Source organism: Notamacropus eugenii, chromosome 5, assembly GCF_028372415.1.
Source record: "Notamacropus eugenii isolate mMacEug1 chromosome 5, mMacEug1.pri_v2, whole genome shotgun sequence".
Lineage (NCBI taxonomy): Eukaryota > Metazoa > Chordata > Mammalia > Diprotodontia > Macropodidae > Notamacropus > Notamacropus eugenii.
In genome coordinates this window covers 437472564-437498265 of record NC_092876.1, presented here as the reverse complement: position 1 = coordinate 437498265, position 25702 = coordinate 437472564, and the positions used below count along the sequence as shown (strand labels likewise).

The window sequence follows — 25702 nt, the reverse complement described above, 5'->3', positions numbered from 1 at the left end:
CATGGGGCAGATGATCACATGGTGGCCAGAAGAAGCGATACAAGGACACTTTCAAGGTGTCTCTCAAGAACTTTGGATTTGACTGTGCAACATGGGAGATACTGGCACAGGACCACTCAGCATGGCATGCACACATCAGGAAGAGTGCTGTGCTCTTTGAGTAAAGCAAAGTTGAGATAGCACAGAGTAAACGCAGGATGTGCAAATTTGGGATATCCACCCCAAATATTCAGTCAGACTATCTGTGCCCAACCTGTGGTAGAGCATTCCGAGCTCATGTTGGTCTGATCAGCCATGGTTGGACACACTGAAATTTCACTTTATCACAGTGATGTCATTTTGGTGTTCTTTGAAGACCAAGGACAACCATCAACCAACCAACTATAATGAAGGCTTATTAAGGATGTCTCTGTACTAGATGTTGGGAGAGATGAAGTTTAGATAGCATACCCTCCTTTATGAAACCTGAAGCCAACTGTCTCTAATCTCTCTCCTCTGATGCTAACCCTCATTTTACTACCTAGTCCTTTATCATAGACTGTCTCCTCTTTTCTTTCCCCTAATTGTTCTCCAACTAGATTATGAACTTTTAAAGGGCAAACACCAAGCCTCTACTTTGATTTTCCAGAACCTAATCAGTGCTGAGAATGTGATGCTTGATTATTATCATTAACTAGTATTTATTAACTCACAGTTTGCAAAGCACTTTTCTCAGAACAATTCTGTGAAAGGTCTCTTAACCCAATCCCGTTTTTGGCCAGTACATAGGTTTATGAAACTGGTCCAGAGTTAACAGTATAGACCTCAGCCTTATACAATAGGAAAAGAAAGGGATCATCACATGAGCCTCAAACTTCATTAGCATAGTGCCTAAGCAGATGAGCTACGTACCCACGTCCCCAGCTCCTCAAGTAAAGTCTATGATTTTTAGTGATTGACCTTTTGAAACTAAGTTCTCTAAAATCTCCTCCACACTACACGCACAGACACACACAGACACACACACACACAGGCACACACACAACATACTTTGCATTCATCCCGTAGGCAGCAAGGTGGTTCAGTGGAGGAAGACCAGAGTTCAAATACTCAGACACTAATGAACCGGGTCAAGTCACTTAACCTCTCTTTGCCTCAGTTTCCTCATCTGTAAAACGAGGATATAATAGCACCTCCCTCTTAGGATTGTTTAGAGAATTAAATGAGGTAGTAATTGTAAAGTTCTTAGCACAGTTGCTTCATAATGAAGTAAGTGCTATCTAAATGTTAGCTATTATTTTTTTTTTTATTATTATCCCTTCCTTTCAGTTTTTAATGTCCACATCTTAAGGTTAGGACCCTAGGACCTCTTGCTTGGATCATTGCAATAGCCCCCTAACTGGCCTCTCCACTTCCAGTTGTTCTCACCTCTGGACGATTGTTATTCAGTAGAGTCTGACTCTTTATGATTCCATGGATCATAGAACTCCAGGCCCTTCTGTCCTCCACTGTCTCTTGAAGTCTGTCCAAGTTCATGTTCATTCTGCACAATGCTGCCTGTTTAATCTTTGTAAACCACAAATATGATCACATCTTTTCAACCTCTATAAAGGACAAATTCTTCAATCTCGCATTTAAGGTCCTCTGTAATCATGGCAAGTTTGCCTTTCTCCCCTTTTCACTCCCTTTCAGGGTCTTTGCAAAATGAACTCTTCTGCATTGGCTATGTGATCCCCCCTCCTTCCTCCTGAGTCTTTGTGAAATCAGCTCTTTCCTGCTGAAATGTTGCCCCCCTCCCCCAAATTCCATCTCTGCATGTTGAAATCCTCCCCTTCCTCTGAGGCACAATTCAAATGTCATCATCTTCTCCACCACCCTCAAGTCTTTTTCTTCAGTCAAAAGTGATCTGTCCATCTTCTGAATTGTGTTAACTGACAGAACAAAGCTAAGACTCAGAGGAGAGAAATGACTTCTCTGGAGTTCAGACTGAGGGTTCACAGACCTCATTCAGATGCCATTAAGAATCCTCATGTCCTTGAATAGGTTACTTTACTTCTCTTGGTCTCAGTTTCCTTACCTGTAAAATGAGAGTAGGCCAAAAAGATGCCTTCCATGTCTAAATTTTATTATAAATAGCAAGCATAAAGGTTTATGTTAGAGGTAGGAAATGAAGGATCGGACAGTCAAACCTACCTATCTATCTTTTAATTTGGCCAAATTCTACATTTTCGATAAAAACTTCTTGAATCATGATAACTGCTGGATCACTGACCTCTCCCTACTCCTATCCTCTATCCAGAATATTTGGAGATTGTTTTGACACTTAGGTGACAATCGCCACCAAATCACTATTTGCCCCTACCCCTGTCCTCCATACAAAATAATTGGGAGCTGGTTTGGCCCTTGGACCAGGAAAACATAACATGCAATTTTTGCCCTCCAAACCAGTTCTATAGCTTCTAGTTTGTTTTTTTATTTTGATTTTTAAATTCTGAACTTATGAAATAAAATGGCTTCTAATCTAACGTTGACCAATTAGTAGTTCTGAGATTCCCAGCTCTTTCGGCCATCATCCTGCAGCCAGATTTAGCTGGCCTATCATCATAGAACAGACACACCAAGCACAGGTATTACCAGTTTCTTGTATGCTTAGGGAGATGCACCCTGTACCCTGGTGTCTAGGATACTCCCTCCAATGGACAGTGGAAAGAATACTTGTTTTGGAGTCAAATAACCATAGTATAAATAATAATTCTACCATTTTCTTCTTGTGTGACTATTTAAAGCCTCCAGATCTCCATTTCTTCATCTGTAAAATGAGGGTATTAGGTTAACTAACTTCTATGATTCCCTCCAACACTAAATTTATGATCCTGTGAGCCTTTCTTTGGCAAAAAGGACCATGGCTTTTCTTCTGTCTGTATGTGGACTGGCAAGTTAAATGTGAATGATACCAGGTGATTCAATAATATATAGCTAAGATACACTGGACTATGTAAACAGGGAATTTGACCCTTATTTTTCTCCAGTATAGGTACATAAGGAAGTCACAGAAAGAGTAAATAGAAGTATATTACATATCTTTCTTTATGAGAGAAGAGAGAAATCCTTTAACCCACCCATAGATATGGACCATATTTAGCCCAATAGAGATCATCAATCAATTCTAGAGGGCTCACAGGCTAATTCTTAGCAATTTCCTTACTATTCCCTGCCCATTCTTTCCAATAGCATTGTAGCATACTTAAATATGGAGGCAGGTTACAAATGGACAAAAAAAACTAACCCCTTATACTTGTGAATGCTATAGCTGTCCTTTATAGTGTCTGTCATGCTCTGAGTCATACTATGCTGATTAGATAAGAGAGAATAATACTGCCATTGAATTTAAGAGCTTTATCGAAAAAAAATGAGAGAAAGTTTGTCAATTCTGCACAATACTATTGGTGAAATTTGTGATATGGAACCTTCATTTGTTTTTTGTAGTTTTTTTCCTGTAGATCAATCATAATCAAATGTGAATATTTGCAGAAACATTTCTCTGGGTTTTCTAATTTTGTTTCTTATTGTTTCATTTGGTTAAATGTTTTTCATTTTTGTTTCATTTTTGCCTTTTAAAGAGGCAGTGTTGAGGATAAAGGGGTAGACAATGCTAGCTGCATGACTGTGGATAAGACCTTTAACTTCTCAGACAATGCTTTAAAACTGTGGGTTAAAGGTGGGTTATAATCTCTTTAGTCATTGTTACTAGGGAGTCTGAGGATTTTCAGATCATCTCTTCCTGACCTATTTTTCAGATCAGCTTTTAAAATAGTAGATATATTTTCTCTTGTTTTCTTTCCTTTTCCTAGTCTTTTGACTTTGTTCTAATGTTTCTAGTTTCCTGGAGTTATTGAGTTCTGTTTGCCCTCTTCTATTTTTTTTTAGGGAGCCCACTACTTGGGTAAAATTTTTCTACCATCAATTCCAAGTTTTTAATTTCTATTTTTTCTTCCAGAGCTCCTATTTCATTTTTTGCCTCATCTTTGATTTATTCCATTCATTTTTGGAGCCACTAAAAAAAAATCTGAGGTTCTGCCTGTGTAAGTTGTGAACTTACTTCTTCTTGGTTTTCTCTTATTCCACAGTATATGTTCCTTGTATTTGTGGTATTCTTCTGTTTATACATATTTCCAGGCTGAATTTCTTATTTACAACTTTTGTTCATGACCATACCTGAATTCTCATATTGGATAGTCAGGCTCTATTTGGTTCTGTCACCAATATGGGGGCTCTTGTTGATGACTTCCACATCTTTTAGAGCATCTTTAGTCAGAGTGCTGTGCATTTCCATTCACATTAGAGTGTCTCTAGTAAAAACACCCACAAGCTTTTGACTTGTTTATTGGAACTCCTTCTGGTTTGTCAGGCCAGGTTCTTCCTTCAGATCCTACAGGTTTTTGACTGTGTGTGTGTGTGTGTGTGTGTGTGTGTGTGTGTGTGTGTTATGTTTATTCAATTCTGGATCACAAAAACTATTGTTTTTCTTTAGATTTCTTAATTATTCATTTGGTGTCCTCTTTAGCTTTGCTGGAGTATATGGAGGAAAGGTCATAGAGGATCTCCTCCATATACTCCAGCAAAGCTAAAGAGGACCTTTCTTTAGGAATCTTTCCTTCTTTGAGATGCCTAAATGCCATTAAAATTGCGTTGCTTCTAGCATGGATTTCTTCTGTATATATTTATTTGGGGCTAGGGACTATTTCTAGTCATCACACCATATATGAAGACTTCCTAGAATGAGATCAAGTCCAATGGTTTTACTGGTGTTTCTGATGATAAAGATCACTATAGAAATGCTAGCAGATATGTCTCATCTCAAGTTTATTGTTTCATTTCTAGTTGTATCTACAAAAGAGCTCAGAAGGATGGGGCTTATGTTTTAGGAAGTTCATTTTTCTCCTCAACTGCTTTTTGCTGTTTTATGAGTTGATGCTACTGGTTGCCTAAGCTAATGTTGCCTTTTCTGTTAGTAGATCAATCAATAAGCTTTTATTAAGGACCTACTATGTGCTAGGCACTGTGCTGAAGACTGGGGATACAAGAAAAGGCAAACAACAATCCCTTCCCTCATGGAGGAACTCACAGTCTCTGCCACATACTTCTGCTGGATAAGGAGAATTGATGTTTGTACAATGACACAAATGTCTTAAAGCTTTCAAAACTGAAAAAAAAAATGATGAATAAAATTTAGAGATAGCTTAAGTTGGAGGTTAGGTTGGAGTTGCAGTGTTGCTTTCTTATCATTTTTTTTAACATGGTATTTATTTTTTATCTTACTACAGCTAGTAAATGATCTGACAAAGAATAAAGAACTGATACTTTAAAAAAATGAATTTTATTGATATATTTTGTTTATATTGACTACATTTCCCCCTATCTCCCTTTTCTCTCCCAAAAAGCCATTCCATATAACTAAGAATATTTTTAAAAGAAAAGGTAAGAAGAGAAAAAAACCTGATCCCCAAAACTGGGCAATGCATCAAAAAAACCCTCTGAGAATACATGCAATGTCCCACAACTGTGAACCTCCCACCTCCACAAAGGAGTGGAGATAGGTTTCTTCTATTGGACCTCCTTTGGGGCCATGCTTATTTCTTGTAAGTTTGTAACATTCAATTTTGATCATTTTGTGGTGGTTGTTTGCATGGTCATAGTCATTTCATATATATATATATATATACATACATAATATATGTATTTATACAGACATATATACATATATACACAATATATGTATGCATATACACACATACACATATATGTACATATATGTTTTAAGTATTAATTCACTTAAATCTTTCCATACTTTTCTGCAGTCATATTTATCATTTATTACAGCATAAAAGTATTCTTTCATGTCTGGAGTTAGCTGTTCCCCAATTGATTCACATCTACTTTGTTTCCAGTTCTTTGCTGCCACAAAAGGTACTGCTATAAACATTTTGGTATATATAAGGACTTTATTTTTTATCAGTGATCTCTTTGGGATATGGACCTAGAAATGAAATATCTAACTCAAATGGTATAGATGTTTTAGTCCCATTATTTGCATAACTCCAGATTGATTTCCAAAATGGTCATGTTAAGTCAACAGTGTTCTAGTGTGCCTCTCTTGCAACAATCCCTTCAATGTTAACAGTATTATCTTTACCCATTTGTAAGGTGAAATCTCAGGGTTGTTTTGATTTGGATTTCTTTTCTTATTAGTGATTTGAAGGACTTTTTCCATATAAGAGTTTCTAATTCTTTTGAGATCTGTTTGTCCATATCCTTTGCTCACTTATCTATTGGGGAATGGCTTTTGGTTTCATATAGAGATACATACAGAGTTACAAATTATGTAAATGTAAGCATAATAGGTTATATATGAGTTATAAATATTTTGCATACATATATATATGTCTTAGAGTCCAAACTCTTAACTGAGGAATTTGACATAAATATTTTTTTCACATTCGACAGCTTCTCTTCTTATTAGGATAAAGTGCATTAATTTCATTTCTGTAGAAACTGTTCAATTTCAGGAATAAAATTATTTATTTTTTCTCTCACAAATGACTATTCTTCATTTGGATAAGAATATATCTCCTATTTATAGCTGTGGAAGATATATGATATATTTCTGAATTTTAATGATATGAACTTTAATAGCTATTTAGTATAAAAATTTTAAAATGATTATGGAATATAGTATAAAATACTGGTTTAAGCCTAATTTCTTTGAGATAACTTTGTAGTTTTCCCAGCAATTCTTTAAGATAGAGAATTCTTTGCTAAGTGGTGCTTCATATTTAATGAACACTGAGTTATTGAATGTCATCACTTCTTATTCTCCCATTTCTCGTCTCTTCTAGTGAACTACTTTATTTTTAAACTAATGCCAAATTGCTTGATGATTCTTACTATATAGTATGGCTTGAGGTTCTACATTCCCATTCTGCCTTCATTTCTACCTTTTTCATTTTTTCCTTGATATTCTAGATCTTTTGATTTTTGAAATAAATTTTGTTAATTTTTTATCAAGTTCTGAATCATGTTACCTTGATAGTTTGATTGAAAAATTTTAAAACTATAAATTAACTTTTGTAGCATTGTTATATTTATTATGTTGGCATGGTCCAACCTTGAGTACTGAATATTACTACAGCTATTAAGGATGATCTTTATTTCTTTAAGGAATATTGTGAAACTGAATCTATGCAAGGATTTTGTATGTTTTGGCTAATTAGGCCCGATTTTTTATGTATCATGGAGTTACCATAAGTATTTCATGTATTATGGAGTCATTTTAATGATGTTTGCCTATTATTTCCTTTTAAATGCTGATGATTTTTTGGGGGGTTTATTTTGTGGTCTATAACTTTGCTGAAGCTATTAATTTTCTCAATTAATATCTTTGCTGATTCCCTGGGATCTTCTAAGTAAAGTCATCATTAATTAGTGATAGTTTTATCTCCTTTTCACCAATTTTTACACATTAAATCATTTACTCATCTTATTGCTCTTATAGATAAACATTAAATAATAATGAAGTGTACATCCTTACTTTACTGTTGTATTTATTGGGAAAGCACTATATAAATACTTTTATTTATGTATTTGTAAATCCATTTGTTATCTGTCTATCCATTTGTTAGTTTGTTTATCTTGCACCATGTGTTACAATTTCTACTCTTTTCTTCCTTGCTCATTATTACTTTCAGATCTCTCAGTGTTAGGGGATACATTGACTTAGTTTACAGAATCTTGTCAAATTTATCATAGAATTTGTCTGTGTTATCATCGTTTTCAGTGGATTTTGAATATATCTTCATGTTCTTCTGTTTATGCTTATTATGAGTTCTGTGGGGCAAGATGGCAAAATATCCCTGAAGTTGAGTTTTCTTGTTAACTTTGAGTGCATGAGGAAATTAATTCTGATGATGTAAATCTGGAAGTGATTTAGTTTCTAGTAATGTGTCAACTTGTTAGCTGTTCAACGAAGTGTCATCAGTTAAAATATATTTGTGTATGGTCTAGAACTGTGTAATTGTCAATGTCCTCTTTCCTGTTTTCTGCCACTATGCTACTCTCCATGCAGAAATTAGCAGAGTTGTATAAGATAAAAGTCTGCTTTGTGTTTTTGCCTGTATTGGGGGTTACCATGGCTAAAAACTTTTAACACTTACACACCTTCAGTCACCCAACTATACCATCTTCCTGCTATGGTATCTGGGCTACCATATATGCCTCTACATCCTTCCTATAGGACAGTGTCCTGATCTCTATCTTACCACTAGACCCAGACAACTCCAGAGAAGAAAGTAAGGCTGAAAGTGACTTTGCACAGCCCTCCCTCGCTTAAATACAATTCATTTGTAAGTCATAGCATCACATTCCTTATATCATGGTCTCTTTGAGAACAAAGGACAAACAACAACCTGTGAGTAGTCTGAGTTGCCCCACTGGGGACACAACTGACTAGTTCTAGATGGGAAATGCAGTTCCTTCCTTCCTTCCTTCTTTCCTAGCTTCCTTCTTCCCTTCCCTGATTAAGGAGAAGAGTTCATTATATCTAGTCATGCCCAGCCATCTTATCATTCTATCATCATGTTGTGCAGTCATGTTGCCCACTTTCCCTATTCCTTTCTACCTCATTCTGAGAACAGTCAACAAATCAGTACTATCACTGCTATTAGAAAGAGTATGACAACAAACTTCCCTTTAATCACCTTACCATTTCTGCTACTTCATTCTCCCTTGGCTCCCACTCTTCTATATGGGCCATTGTCCTCTTTTGGAATGTCAGTTCCTTGATGACAGGGACAATTTCTCTGTCTCTCTTTGTCTCTCTGTCTCTGTCTCTCTGTCTCTGTCTCTCTCTGTCTCTCTGTTTCTCTCTCTCTCTCTCTGTCTCTCTGTCTCTGTCTCTCTGTCTCTGTCTCTGTCTCTCTCTCTCTGTCTCTCTCTTTCTCCCTTTGTATGCTACAGCACCTCATAATCAGTAAGTTCTTAATAAAAGTTTTTTTCACTTATTCATTCTTTCTTTCATCCATTCTCTATAGTTTGCTAGACTGTTCCTTAGACAATAAGTCTGTTTTGTTATCATATCTGCATTTTAAAGCCTTTCCAGGATTGATACTGATGTCTTTGAGCAACCAGAGTCCAATCCATACTACATTCATGCATTGGAGTTGGACTTTTGCTTACGTTGATTAATATTAACATTTCTCAAATGCTAGTAATGATGCCAGTTGTATATGATTTTAAGGGGACATTTTTAGTTCTGGTGAAAAAAAAATGAAGTGTTAGAATAGTAAACTTATTTTAGCAACCAGTGAAACAAAAGTAAACTCATAAAAATTCAACATAATGTAGCTCTCCAAAAAAGCATATGGTTGCTTATGAGACCAAACATTGGTGACATAACTAAAACATAGGATCAAAAGCAAATTAAATGTTTTGCCAGCATAGTGCTTGGTCCATATGGCTCTGTCTTGTTGTTAGTATTATGTCCCCTACACTTCCTCCTCATGTGTGTCAATGAAAATCTACAAATTGCATAATTAGCCAGCTGATGGCCAATACAGATTTAGTTGTAGTTTCTTATTTCTGTAGTTTCTAGAAATTCTTAGCTTTTCTGAAAACTTATTAATTTTTAGACTTGAAACCAGTTATTAAGAGAAGGTTCACACTTCATTCAGTTAAGATTCAGACTCTGGCAGAGTTGTCTATACTGTCCAACATGTTTTTCCAACCTTACTCCTCATCCCTTATACATACTTTCCAGCTAAACTATCCGAATTCAGCATTATTAAACAAACATTTTTTTAAAGTGCCTACTACATGCAAAGTATTATGCTAAATACTATGGATACAGAGATGAGAAAACACTGTCCTTGTCCTCAAGGAATTTATAGTCTAGTGGGAGTCATGTGGTATAATATATCATAACCATTTATCAAGTACATATTGCATGCAGAGCTCCATAAGAGCCTGAGAGAGATATAAAGTTGAAATGACAGTAAAAATCTGATCCATGTTCTCAAAGAACTTATAGTCCCAACTACAGGATGCCAACTCAGATAACAGTAATATTATTGGATCAGTTTATAAGAGATTTACAAAACAAAGTCCTAAGTAAAATACGATAATAAGGACCAGAGACTTTACATCTTAGGGTTCTTGTGAGGCTCAAAAGAAATAAAACATGCAAAGTACTTTAAATTCTTAAAGAGCTTTCTAAAATTCCTATTAGAGTTGTTGTTACCAACCTGGGGGAATCAAAGATGTTTCTTTTTGGGTTAGGATAATAAGCCACATACATGAACTGGGAAAACAAGGAGCATTTCTTATTATTCAGGTAAAGTTGAGTATAAAATACAAGGTATAGTGATGAAGTTCCTAGGTACTATAGTGACTGAATGCCCAGAACTGATTGGATTCTATTTTGTTCCTTTTTGTAGCCCTGGTACCTAGACCTTAGTACCTAATAACTTACACATACTAGGCACAAATATTTACTAATACTAACAATAATAATAATCTCTATTTTACATGGTTTTTTAAGGTTTACAAAGCACATGCCTCATTACAACCCTGTGAGGTAAGTTATGTGATTAGGAATTGTCATCATTTTGCATATGAAAATCTGAAATTCAGAAAGATTAAGAATAGCATAGTAGAAGAAGCATTGTTTTTAGAATCAAAGGTGTCAGACTGTTATGGTTCAGATCCTGGCGGTTCCTCTTACTACCAGTGTGACCATGGGCAAGAGGTAAAATAAAGAAATTGGACATCTAAGGTCCTTCTAGCTTGAAATTTATGATCATAATCTCCTGTCACTTGTTCAATGATCTGCCTCAGTTGGCACATGTCAGAGACAGGATTCTTACCCAGATCTCTTGGCTCCAAGTCCAGAGATTCTTCCAATATACCATGCTGTCTCTAAATAATGATCCATCAACCAACAGGTATTTTATTAAGCACCTACTATGTGCTAGGCACTGTGCTATATGAAGTGGATACAAAACAAGAGCAAACAATTTCTAGTCTCAAGGAACTAACTTTCTTTTGGGGAGACAACATGTACATATATGAGTATAGCAATATCAATACATACGTATGTAGAATACATACAAAACAAAGACAAGGCCATTAGGTAAGGAGGGCACAAATAGCTGGTGAGGGGGTCAGGGAAGTTTTTGTAGTTGAGGAAGAGAAAGAAAAGAAGGGAAGGAAATGAGCAAGTATTGAATGTCTGCTATGCCCAAGTACTGGGACTTTACAAATCTTTTCTCATCTGAGATAAGGTAGTACTTACTAGAGGTGAGGAGGGATTGTATTGTAGGCATGAAGGATGACCAATGAAAAGTCACAGATGTGGGAGACAGAATATCTTTGTCTGGATTGTAGCATATAGAAGGGAAAGTAATGTATGATGGAGGTTGTAAAGATAGATTTGGGCCAGATTTTGAAGAGCTTTAAAAGCAAAAGAATCGTATATTTTATCTTAGTGGCACTAGGGAAACTGTAGAGTTTGAGAAGGGTAGTGACACCAATAGATCTGTGACTAAGGAAAATCTCTTTGACAGAACTGTGGAGAATGGAGTGGAGTATTGAGAGACTTGAGGCAGAGAGACCATTTGAGGGAGGATTATATTGTAACTGTCTATGCAAAAAGTAATGACGACCTAGACTAAAGTGGTTGTTGTGTAAGTACAGAGAAAAGATTAGAAGTGAGAGATGTTATGAAGATGGAAACAGCAAAATCTAGCAAGTAATTGGATAGGTGGGGTTAGGGGGAGTGAACTGTTGAGAATATAATGCCAAAGTAACAAAACAGGTAGACTAGAAAGAAGAATGGTGCTTCCTTTAATAGAAGTGGGGAAAATTGGAAAAGGGATAGATTTGTGGGGAAAGATAATGAGGAATATTTTGGAAATATTGAGTCTGAAATATCTTTGGGGCAACCAAATTGAAATGTCCAATAGGTAGTTTTGATGTTGTAGGACTGAAGCTTAGGAAGAGTTTGGAATGGATTATATAGATCTGTGAGTCATATGCATGAAGATGATCATTACACCAGTGGAAGATGATGGGATCATCAAGAGAGATTGTAGAGAAAGAAGGGAAAAAAGATTCGGGACAGAGTTTTAGGGAACACCCAGTTAGGGCATGTGGACAATATGCTAGAGTGAAAATGAGAGATCAGAGTGGTTAGAGAAGAACTAGAAGTGAATAGTACATAAAAATTCTGAAAGGTGACAATAACCAAGAGAAGGTAGTTACTGCTACTACTACTAATAGCTAGCATTTATATAGTGTTTTAAGTTGTACGAAGTGCTTTCTTTACACATAACTCATTTTTATTCTCACAGTAATCCTTGAAAGTAGGTGCTACTATTATTCTCATTTTACAAATGAGGAGATTGAAGCAGATAGAGGTAAAGTGACCCAGGGTCACAGTCAATAGCTGTCTGAGGCCAGATTTGAATTCAGATCTTCTCTGACTCTATTTCTAGTGCTCTATCCACCATGCTACCTGGCTACCTCAGCAGTGTCTAATACAGTGGAAAGATCAAGAAGTTTCAGGACTGAGAAAGAACCATTAAATATGGTTGTTAAGCTATTGTTGCCAGTTTAAAGAGAGATGTATTAGTGGAGAGATAAAATCAGAAGCCAGATCATCATAGAGTTTAGAGACATAGAATTTGCTATTCTCGATTTCCAGTTCCAGAAGCCAAGATGGCAGAGTGATCAGTAACTGCTATCTCCCTCCCCTTGTTGTCCCTGACCAGCCCAGAGATTATCTCCTGGGAAAAACCCTGGAACAGTGGGAGCAGAAGAAGGGATAAATAGACTCTCAGCCCAGGAGGCTAGGAAGATTGCTAAGGAGGGTTCCTCTTACTGTGGCCAAAGGTGACCAGTGCAGGGACTCCAATTGTACCTCAGTAACCCAGTGGAATCAGGAAGATACTAGTGCAGAAAGCTGAGCTTGCCTATGCTCTAGCTCAGCAGAGGAGTCTCCTGCATCCAGATCAACTCTCCCCCACAGTCAATAAGCTACCTCCAGGATAAGTGCAGGGAAACCCCAAAAGACCTAACCAGCTTCTGCTTTCAAACTCCAGTCAGCTCAGCACCAGGTAAGCTGCAGCATTTAATTCCTAGCTGAAAGAATCAGAGGCCACAACACACAGAGCCTCAAGTTTTAGGCACAAGAATTGTGGGACAGAGCTCCCTGTGCCTCAGATGCAGAGATCTACCATAAAAACCAGGAAAAGGGATATTATCATGAGTAAAAAGCAAAACAGAAAAGAAAAGACCATAGAATCTTTCTATGGGGAAAAGGACCAAAACACAAATACCAAAGTGGTCAGCATTGAGACTGTATTCTCATCTGAAACTTCAGAAGGGAATATGAACTGGCCTGAAGCACAAAGAGCCTTCTTGGAAGAGCTCTGGAAGGATTTTAAAACTCAAATTACAGAAATAGAAGAAAAACTGGCCAATGATTTTAAAAATATGAAAAAAGAATTCACTGAAGAGGACAGCTCCTTAAAAAGGAAAATTGGATAAATGGAAAAGGAAATAAAAACTTAACTGCTGAAAATAACTCCTTAAAAGAAACAATTGGACAGATGGAAAAGGAGATGCAAAAGTTAACTGAAGGAAACAATTTGATAAAAAATAGAACTGGGCAAGTAGAAGCTAATGAATCTATGACACATCAAGAGTCACTCAAACAGAATCTAAAGAATGAAAAAATAGGGAAGGTGGAACCAAGATGGCAGACTAGAAAGACACATATATTTTAGTGCTTCCCCAACAACCCACAAAATACCTGTAAAAAATGACTCTCAACAAATTCTAGAGCAGCAGAAGCCACAGAATGACAGAATGAAAGAGATTTCCAGCCAAAGGTAACCTGGAAGGCTGACAAGAAAGGTCTATCCTACAGGAGCCCAGCCCTAACTGTGTGGCACGGGGAGAAATAGGACCAGAACAGGCCTCTGGGCAGAATCCACAGCAGGGAGGGTCCCAGGTCCCTTAACCCACAAGCAACAAACAAAGTTTCAAAGGGCAGTGTGGGAGGGCTTTCCCTGCTAGGCGAGAGGGGAGTGGTGTTCCCCCAACCCTGGCCTTAGGCAGATGCAGAGGTGGCAGCAGCAGCAGCAGCAGCAGCAGAAGGTAGAGGGCAGCTATAGTGGCCATGGAAGCAGCCTGAGTCCGTTGTCTGAGCAGCTCAGCTTAAAGCCTCTGGGGGAGTTGAACAGGGGATCTGAACCTCAGCCCTCAGTGGCAGCCCTGCTCCTGCCTAAAGCCCCTGGGGGAACTGAGCAGGTGATCTGAACCTCAGCCCTGAGCACGGTCCTGGGGAGAGGAGGAGCGCAAGGACCTTCCTCTTGGCAAAGGATTCAGAAGTCAAGTAACTGGCTGGGAAACTGCCCAAAAAAGGGGAAAAAAATAAGCCCATAGAAGGATACTTTCTTGGTGAGCAGGTATCTCCTTCCATCCTTTCAAATGAGGAAGCACAATACTTACTGTCAGAGAAAGCCAAGGCTTCTGGCTCCAAAACCTCCAAAATGAATATGAAATGGGCTCAGGCCATAGAAAAGCTTGAAAAGTGAGTAAGCAGCTTACTAAAGGAGAACCAAAAAAATGCTGAGGAAAATAATACCTTTAAAAATAGGCTAACTCAACTGGAAAAAAGAGGTCCAAAAATCCAATGAGGAGAAGAAGGCTTTCAAAAGCAGAATCAGTCAAATGGAAAAGGAGGTTCAAAAAGTCACTGAAGAAAATAGTTCTTTAAAATTGAGAGTAAAGCTGAGGGAAGAGAATGACTATATGATAAACCAAGAAATTACAAAACAAAACCAAAAGAATGAAAAAATAGAAGATAACGTGAAATATCTCATTGGAAAAATAACTGACCTGGAAAACAGATCCAGGAGAGACAATTTAAAAATTATGGGACTACCTGAAAGCCATGATCAAAAAAAGAGCCTAGACATTATCTTTCATGAAATTATCAAGGAAAATTGCCCTGATATTCTAGAACCAGAGGGCAAAATAAATATTGAAAGAATCTACTGATCATTTCCTGAAAGAGACCTGAAAAGAGAAACTCCTGGGAATACTGTAGACAAATTTCAGAGTTCTCAGGTCAAGGAGAAAATATTGCAAACAGCTAGAAAGAAACAATTCGAGTATGTGGAAATGCAACCAGGATAACATAGGATCTTGCACCTTCTACATTAAGGGATTGAAGGGCTTGGAATAGCATATTCCAGAAGTCAAAGGAACTAGGATTAAAACTAAGAATCACCTACCCAGCAAAACTGAGTGTAATACTTCAAGGGAAAAAATTGTCATTCGATGACATAGAGGGCTTTCAAGCACTCATGATGAAAAGACCAGAACTGAATAGAAAATTTGACTTTCAAACACAAGAATCAAGAGAAGCATGAAAAGGTAAACAGGAAAGAGAAATCATAAAGGATTTTCTAAAGCTGAACTGTTTACATTCCTACATGGAATGATAATATTTGTAACTCTTGAGACTTTTCTCAGTATTTGGGTAGATGGAGGGATTATACACACACACACACACACACACACACACACACACACACAGATAGAAAGTACGGGTTGAATTGAATCAGAAGAGATGATATCTATAATAAAACAAAATAAGGGCTGAGAGAGGAAAATATTGGGAGGAAAAAGGAAGAAATGGAATGGGGCAGACTATCACTCATAAAAGAGGTAAGAAAAGTCTTCTTCAATGGAGGAGAAAAGGGAGGAGGTGAGAAGGGAAGAGTGAAGCTTACTCTCTTCACCTATGGCTTAAGGAAGGAATAACATGCTCACTAAATTTGGTATGAAAATCTAACTTACACTGAAGGAAAGTAGGGGAGAATGAGACAAATGGGATGAGGGGGATAATAGAAGGGAGGGCAAATGGGAGAAGGGAGTAACTAGAAGTAAACACTTTTGGGAAGGGACAAGATCAAATGAGAGAATAGAATAAAGCAGGGACAGGGTAGGATGGATGGAAATATAGTTAGTCTTACACAACATGACTATATTGGGAGTCTTTTGTAAAATGACACATATACACCCTGTATTGAATTACTTGCCTTCTCAGGGGACATGAGTGGGGAGGGAGGAAGGGAGAGAAGTTGAATTCAAAATATTAGGAACCAATGTTGAGAATTGCTATTGCATATAACTGGGAAATAAGAAATACAGGTATTGGGGTATAGAAATCCATCTTGCCCTATAAGAAAAGACAGAAGATGGGGATAAAGGAAGGGTGGGGTGTGACAGAAGGGAGGTCACATTGAGTGATGGGGTAATTAGAATGCAAGGTGTTATGGTGTGGGGGAAGGGAGAGATGGGGAGAAAAATTGGAACTCAAAATTTTGTGGAAATGAATGTCAAAATCTAAAAATAAATAAATAAATTATTCTTAAAAAAAAAAAGAATGAAAAGATAGAAGAAAATGTAAAATATCTAACTGACCTGTAAAATAGATCCAGGAGAGAAAATCTAAGGATTGTTGGTCTACCAGAAAGCCATGATGAAAAAAAGGGCCTGGACAATATCATCAAGAAATCATCAAGGAAAATTGCCCAGAAGTCCTAGACCCAGAGGGCAAAATAGTCATTGAAAGAATCCACAATTCACCTCCTGAAAGTGACCCAAACTAAAAACACCAAGGAATATCATTGCCAAATTCCAGAACTATCAAGTGAAGGAGAAAATACTGTAGGTAGCCAGAAAGAAACATTTTAAATATTGAGAAGCTGCAGTCAGTATCACACAGGACCTTGCAGCTTCTACATTGAAATATTGAAGGAATTGGAATACGATATTCCATAAGGCAAAGGAACTGAGACTACAACCAGGGATTAATTACCCAGCAAAACTGAGCATAATATTTCAGGCAACAAGATGGACATTCAATGAAATAAGGGATTTCCAGACCTTCCTGATGAAAAAGCCAGAACTCAAAAGAAAATTGGATCTTCAAATGCTAGTCTCAAGAGAGACATGAAAACGTAAACGGGGGGAAAAACTCGTTACACAATATGGGCAAACTGTTTACATTCCTATAAGGGAAGATGACATTTGTTAATCTTGAGACATATATTTGTTATGAAATGTAAGTTATATACATAGATAGAGGAAGTGAGTATAAATTAAATGATGTGATGATAAAAAATGTGATTTAAGAATGTGAAGGGATTGTAATTGGACATGTGAAAAGGAGGAGGCAGAAGAAGAAATAAATTCCATCACAGGAAGAGGCACAATAATATATTACAGTAGAGGGAAAGAGAAGGAGATGAGTATTGTTTGAGAGGTACTCTCATCTGATTTGGTTCAAGGAGGGTACAACAAACTCAGTTAAGTATGGAAATACAACTAGCTCTATCAGCAATAGGAGGGCAAGGGGGAAAGAAAAGAGAGGGGAGACTAAAAGGGAGGAATGAAGTAGTAAAGGAAAAGCAGATTAAAAGAGGGGGCTGAAAGAAGGAAAACTGAGAGAGGCAGTGGTCAGAAATGAAAACTGTTGGGGAGGGGAAGGGAGAAGGGAGAACTAAAAGCATAAACAAGGGGAAAGGGAATGGAAGGAAAGACACAAATAGTAATCATAACTGTGAATGTGAATGGGATGAACTCTCTTATAAGACAGAGACGGATAGCAGAATAGATTAAAAACCATAATCCAACAATTATGATCCAACAAATAAGAAACACATTTGGAAAGGGGAAGTATACATAGGGTAAAGGTAAAAAGTTGGAGCAGAATTTATTGTGCTTTGGCTGATATAAAAAAATCAGGGGTACCAATCCAAATCTCAGACAAAACAAAAGCAGAAGTAGATCTAATCAAAAGAAACAAGGAAGAAAACTATATCCTCCCAAAAGGCACCATAGACAATGAAGCAGTTTCATTACTAAACATATATGGTCCAAGTGGTATAGCATTCAAATTCTTAGAGGAGAAGTTAAGGGAGTTACAGGAAGAAATAGACAGCAAAACTATACTAATGGGAGACTTCAACCTCCCCCTCTCTGAGCTTGATAAATCTAACCTCAAAATAAACAAGAAGGAAGTTAAGAAGGTGAATAAAACTCTGGATAAGGTAGATATGATAGATCTCTGGAGAAAACTGAATGGGGATAGAAAGGAATATACCTTTTTCTCAGCGATACATGGCACATATACAAAAATTGACCAGATACTAGACCATAAAAACATCACAATCCAGTGCAGAAAGGCAGAGATAGTCAAAGTATCCTTCTCAGATCATAATTCAATGAAACTATATGTAATCAAAGGCCATGGAATCATAACCCAAAAACTAATTGGAAACTAAGCAATCTAATCCTAAAGAATGAGTGGATTAAACAACAAATTATAGAAACAATCAACAACTTCATTCAAGAGAATGACAATAATGAGACAATCTACCAAATTTTATGGGATACTTCAAAAGCAGTTCTTAAGGGAAGTTTTATATCTTTGAATGCCTACATGAATAAAATAAAGAAAGAAGAGATCAATGACTTGGGCGTGCAGGTGAAAAAGCTCAATATAGAACAAATTGATAATCCCCAGGTAAATAGCAAATTAGAAATACTGAAAACCAAAGAAGAAATTAATAAAATTGAAATTAAGAAAACTATTGAATTAATAAATAAAACTAAGAGTTGGTTTTATGAAAAAATCAATAAAATTGATAAATCTTTGGTCAATTTGATTAAAAAAATAATTTTCTGTTCTCTCTTCTATTATAACACTATTCTAACTTCATCTTTCTCTGCATAATTACTTGGTGCATTTAGTTGTAATGCCTATTTATTATAGGCATCTATTAAACAGCTATTTTAAAACTAACATAGACCCATGACTTTCTGTTTTGGAGGTTTGTGGGGGGTGGAAAATGGATTTTCTCCATTTCTGTAAGCATGTACCCACTCTAGTTGTGAACTGATTCAACCATTGTTTAGAGCAATTTACAACTATGCCCAAAGGGCTATAAAACCCTGCATACCCTTTGACCTAGCAATACCACTACTAGGTCTGTATCCAAAAGATTAGAAAACAAAAAGGAAAAGGACCAATATGTACAAAAATATTTATAGCAGCTCTTTTCTGGTGACAAAGAATCAGAAATTGGGGAATGACTAAACAAGTTGTGCTATGTGATTCGGATGGAACACTATTGTGCTATAAGAAATGATGAGCAGGATGCTCTCTGAAAAACCTGGAAAGATTTACACAAGCTGATGCAAAGTGAAATGTCCTGTGTACAAAGTAACAGCTATATGTGCGATGATCAGCCATAAATGACTTAGCAATACCATGATGCAAGACAACTCTGAATGACTTAGGATGAAAAACGCTATCCATCCCCAGAGAAAGACCTGATGGTGTCTGAATACAGACTGAAGCAGACTTTTTAAAAAACTCTTATTTATCTCAATTTTTTTCTCTATGTTTTCTTTCACAACATGGCTATCATGAATATGTTTTGCACAACTACACATGTATAACCTATACCAATTGCTTGCCTTCTCAGTGAGAGAGGGTGAGGAGGGGAACAGGGAGAGAATTTGGAACTCCAAGATTTTTTTTTTCTTTCTTTTCTTTTTTTTTGGAAGAAGACAGGGCAATTGAGGTTAAATGACATACTCAAGGTCACACAGCTAGTAAGTGTCAAATGTCTGAGATGGGATTTGAACTCAGGTCCACCTGAGTCCAGGGTCAGTTCTCTATTCACTGTGCAACTTACTGCCCTTTGGAACTCAAAGTTTTAAAAACTAAAGTTTAAAATAGTTTTACATGTAATTGGGGAAAAATAAAATACTAAATAAATTTTTAAAAAAGAATACACCCACTCTGAGATTTTAATTATGACATGGGCCTATACAGTGGACATATATATTCTACCGGGCCAACAATGTTTGGGGGCTCAAACCCTTCAATAGCCTGAGTTTCAGAGTTGGCTCAGTTTTATGCAAGTGATGACTAAGGGATAGTCTGTGTCACAGTGGTGTTCCAACCTTTTTATGAGTTTTGGATGGGTAAGAGGAAGCGGTATTCAATGACTCACATCATCCTTCTGAGACCAATATAAAATTTTATTCGAGGAAGAAATTATGTTATTCCTTCCCCTTTCCTTTAAAGCCAATAACTGCTATATGTCAATACATTTATTATTATCATTAAATGACCTTCGTTAATCTCTTATATTTCATCTGACATTTCAACTATTGACACCAGTCACAGAGTGTCTATGAGCTCAAAGCACAGGACAGTTCGACTACAGGATTTATATCAATTAAAAGACTGCCTGCCTCCATTTTATAGGAATAAACAAAAATATTTTCTAAATATAAGGTAGAGTAACAAAAGCAAATTGTAAACACCAGAAAGCTTGAAGGTCAGGAATATTCTGCCTAGATCTTCAAAAAACTGGGAGGAAAAGGTATGATTCATTCAGTCTGAAATGACTCATATTTCATATTAATTTTGATTTATTACTACTATATCTTCCTGTTTCCTCTTGTGATTTATTTCTTATTCACCGGGGGAAATAGCTGATTCCTATCAATCTGTTAGCCTGGAGGCTGAGATGATAATTTCGGGATACTTTAAGCATTCTTCTGGTTCTTCTTCACTCTTTATCCTAGTTTCCCAAATATATTCTTGAAAGTACTTAAAAAATAGGTTATTCTGAAAATAAAGAAAGATTTATGTTGTTTCTTATCAATTATACAATATACATGGAGATCTAAAATAATAATGCTAAATGGCTGTTTTTCAAACTTTTCTATTTGCTGGCTACTGTCTTTCTTTCTTTTTCTTTTTTCTTTTTGCAATTTCTTTCACTCCTCTGGCTTTGTAGTTCACCAAATCAGAATGTCTAGCCTGTGGTTGGGTCTCAGACCCCTTAAGGTTCTGTAAATTCTAGAGTGTCCTTGGATTATGAGGGTATAATGGAGCTTTTCCTTTCCAACCCTGTTATTCCTTAGAGCATGCACAGATCTCTGTCTGCTCCAGGGTGACCCTGTAGTAACTTTGGGGCCCTGTTTCTCATCACTAAGAATCCTATGTTTGACTTCTAAGCTATAAGAGTTGAAGATTTGGGGAACATTTTGAAAAGAAGAAACAGTTTGAAGCTGGCACTTTTTTCTCATTAAAATATTTTATTTAATGGATCCTTTACAACCTTTTTAAAATGTCACAAACCAAATGCAGTATATTGAGAAAACAATTACCATATGCAAGTACTTATAGACAAAAATGTTGGAATAAATTAATTAAAGCCCAGCTAGCTAGACAGATAGATACATACATATTTATATACATATGTACATAAGTATGTATGTATTCCATAATCAAAATGCAGATGAGAACCCCAGAGTACCTAAGTTTTCAAATTATTGGCTTTCCAGATACAGTGACTACATTTTGACCCAGTTATATTAAATACATTCCACCCCATAAAGAATGTCTTTGGTTGGTAGGCACTATATCACCAAAAGTTAGCCAACAGTCCTTAGGTATGCTCAGGGTTTTTCTTCAGATATTTCTTCGAGATGAAGGTTAGTTTGTGTTGTAAGGAACGACTCCAAGTGGCAAGGTACTGTTCGTAGCTGATGTTTTTCTCAGTCATCTCTGTAAATGCCAACTTGATATCATTTTGTTTTGTTTCCATCTGTCCCAGTCAGCTTTCAAAGCATTATGAACACATTCCACCTTATTTTCTAATTTTCTGATCTCTTCTGTAAGCAATTGCCTTCAGCCTTTTTGCAGGTCAAAACTTCAACTCTGGAATTCCGTTCTGCTTGAATTTGGCTTCTTCTTTACATAACTCCCATTACCATTTCACTATAAAGAACATATTCATGTACAATTGGAAGCAGTCTTGAAAAGGTCAGATATTTGTTTTTCAGTGTCCTTACAACACTTGCCAATGCAGTGTTTCACTACACCTTTCAGGGACTCAACCAGATCATCTTCAGATGCTAACCACCAGGCATAGATTGGTCCATATTCCTTCATTTTTTAAAAAAATATTCCTTTTCCTCCTTGTAAATTCTATGAGATACTTTTTCTATTAAGTTTCTCTCCTGGTTAAATGTGCCTACACATTCATTCATTTCAGTGAACTCATCTGGGTGGTTTTTAACTCCTCTCACTGAGGATGCTACAGCTCTGACTGTCTACCTCATCCTACTAAGCCATTCAAGACCTTGTTTTTTTGTGCAAAAAGAGTCCCTAGGTTTGTACGGTAAAAAACAAAACAAACTTGGAAGTCTTCATTCAAAGTTAATTGGGTGATCAACAATTTGACTTAAGAATTTATGTGGTGCCTTTCTTCACGTCTCGATGAAGTCTTGCACCATGCCTTTCATTATGAATTTTTTCTGGTGAAGGAGGAATAATGAAGGTGGGATATACTTCAAATTTTCCCTTTAACCTACAAAAATCTTGATAATTTCATCGAACTTCAAATTCACTAGAATGATGTCTTAGTTGTAAGGTGATGAAAATTTCAATTGCAGTAAGGTGGCTTTTGGGACCATCAACTATAATGAAAATATCCTTCAAATCTGACTCATCCGCAAACTTATATTGATTTAACATGGATAAAGAGGATATTGACATCAAAGGACTATAAGTGTTCATGTCTATAAGGAAGGCATTCTTGATGAAGACCTCCAGATCATCCTTATTCTCATCTAGGTCCAGCACCTCAGGCTGCAGCAGGGTAAAGAATTAATTTCAAGCACTTGGAAAGAGAATAAAAAGATTAGAACAGAAAATGGAAAATCTTAGAGTGAAGTAAACAAAACTCGATAATTCGAGGAGACGAGATATCAGAATAAAATCAGATGAGTGATCTGTCTACTGCTTACAAAGAAACCCTACCCATCATACCTATACTTTGGCTCTCTTTTGCTAAGGGGGAAATAAAAAGGAAGCAGGGTATGGAAAGAAGTGTTTTTATTCCTAGACATTTTACTCTGGGCTACTAGCAATAAAATTTGAAAAAGAGCTGTGGTGAAGCATGCATTCTTTTCTTGGGCAGGGGGAGGAATGAGAAAAAGCCTACTCAGAAGCAGCAGGTGTTGGAAGCATGAAAACAAATAAGTCGATCCCTGGTACTTGAAAAAGACAAGAAAGTAAGTGATTAGTCTGTTGACTGAGACATATAAATGTCTTTGGGAGCTAAGACAGGGATACCCTACTGGGCACCATTAATTGGTTCTCTCCCAAAACCACATGAGACAAAGCAATGTTTTAGGCAGCAGTTAATTCCTTAGAAATCATGTTATAAGTGGAAAATACATCCCCAGTGGAGCAAAATTCAGATTATAGAAGTTTAAGGGAAGCAGTGAAAGGGCAGAGAGTAGAGGTCATCCCAGCTCTCCTCTTCAGCCATGGTAGGAAGAATGTTTCCTAGCAAATAGGTGGGGGGATAGCCACATCCAGGATGTAGTTATAACCTAGTTTTGAATATATTATAATTACTAAAATTCTCCCATTTTTCTCTACCTATTATGTATTTTCAAATTAAGCTTTATTTTTCAATTAACTAGCATTTATTTTTCTCTCTCTCTCACCAATGAGAAAGAAAAAATATTAAAAAGTCAAAACCTCATTGAATAGTTCTCATAATTGAACAAAACAACCCCCCATATCACCAATTATCTAATAATGGTCCTTTAAGAGATGGAATGGCCCCATTCTTCCATCAGTGATCTGTTCTGAGTGCTAGATCCCATGGACTTTCAAGGAAAAGCTGCCCATATTCTTCTACTAAGATTCAGTGTCCTTAGAAGAGGATCTATTTTTTAACTCTGATGATTGTCTCCTCCCCGCTGGTCATGAGATTACAATACCCCGAAATCTGTGAAGGGCCAGCCAAGACTTTTCCCAGATAGAAATCTTTTCTGGAAACGGCCACTACAATGCTTGGAAGATTGAAATCAACACATGATGTTCCAGGAAAGAAATGAGTGAGGAGAAAAGAAAAAAAAGATCAAGCTCATTGACTCGGGGGAAATTTGTAGCTTAGTGCAAGCACACAAATTAACACTGACTGCTAGGCAATGAAAACAGAGTATTTAAAGAAGTCTATTAGGAACAAGTCAGTTTTGAACCAATAATAATGTTGTTGTTCAATCATCTGAGTTGTGTCCAACTCTTCATGACCCCATTTGGGGTTTTCTTGAAAAAGATACTGCAGTCAATTGCCATTTCCTTCTCTAGCTCATTGTATAGATGAGGAAACAGAGGCAAGCGGGGTTAAGTGACTTGCCCAGAGTCACATAGCTAGTAAATACGGCTGGATTTGAACTCAAGTGTTCCTGATTCTAGACCTGGTGCTCTGTCCATTATACCAGCTAACTGCCCGATAATAATATTATTAATAATATTATTATTATATAGTATGAAATAATATATGTTATATATATATAATATCAATAATAATAATAGCAATTGTATGGTCTGCAGAACACTTTAGATGTATCATCTCATTTGATTCTCACAGCAACCCTGATGGTAGGTGTCACTCTTATCGCTATTGTACAGATTAAGATACTGAAGCAGATGGAGGTTAAGCTCAGAGTCACTCAGTTCATAAATTTCTGAAGTAGGATTTGAACTTGGGTCTTCCTGTCTTTAGTAGAATCTAGCATTCTATCCACTGTAAACCCTAGCTGTTGAAGGGGTCACCCTCCTCCACTCCTCCACCAGTGCTTTACCTTCAGTGCTCTGGATCCTAATTTACTTGGATTTGTTCTACTTACTCTCCTCCTGCTGGAAGGTCATATCCTAATTCACCAAAGCCACTATGAGCAACTTGGAGCTAGGCAAATTCCCATTGCCACCACCATGGAGGGATGATCTGTTCCTTGGCATCTCAAGCTATCACTCAGTGACTTTCCTCATAGAAACAGTATCCCATGTAGTTTTCAGGTATTATTTTTATGGCTCTATACTTAAGACACATTGTGAGTTAAATATCCTTTTCGGTCCTGGCGTGAGGACCTAACCATCATTTATAGCATGGTTTCTTCTGAAAAAATGAATCCTGTATTTTTTTCCTAAACAACCTAAAAATTAACTTTAAGGTAGTTGAAGAGCACCCCTCCCGGCATTGTAGATTTGGTTTCCATGGGTCTTGTTCTCAATGCTCTCTTTCGCGTGTGGTTCCAGGTAGTGTTGTTCTTCCTCTTACTCCTCTGAGCTCCCAAAACTCTTCTAGGCTACATTGTTCTAGTTAGTACCTGACTAATATTCTGTCAGTCAAATCTAAAAAGATTTGGAGCTTCTTAAGAGTAAAGGCTTTATCCTAGTCTTCCTTTGCATGCAATTTAATTTTGTCTCTTACTGAATGGTTTGGTCATGAACAGTATTTTCTGATGACTCCATATATATATACATATATATATATATATATATATATACACATATATATACCCACATATATATTTATATTATGTATTATATAATATATATTATATATTGTAATATATATTATATATTTATATTATATATTATATAATATATATAAACTACAGAGAAGAATTACAGAGCTTGATTTCATGAAAATTGCTCATATTTTCAGGCATTAGTAGGAGAAGGGACTTGTAATACCTGCTATGA

The 25702-nt window shown here is 36.6% G+C and overlaps 1 protein-coding gene and 1 pseudogene across 1 annotated transcript in view; one reads left to right on the top strand and one right to left on the bottom strand.

The window, feature by feature from the left end:
* The window catches only part of SYTL5 (synaptotagmin like 5), a 238839-nt gene that overhangs the window by 9286 nt on the left and 203851 nt on the right, over window positions 1-25702 (top strand). The gene's annotated exons all lie outside the window — the stretch shown is intronic.
* On the bottom strand, window positions 21592-22801 carry LOC140508031 (sorting nexin-7 pseudogene; annotated as a pseudogene).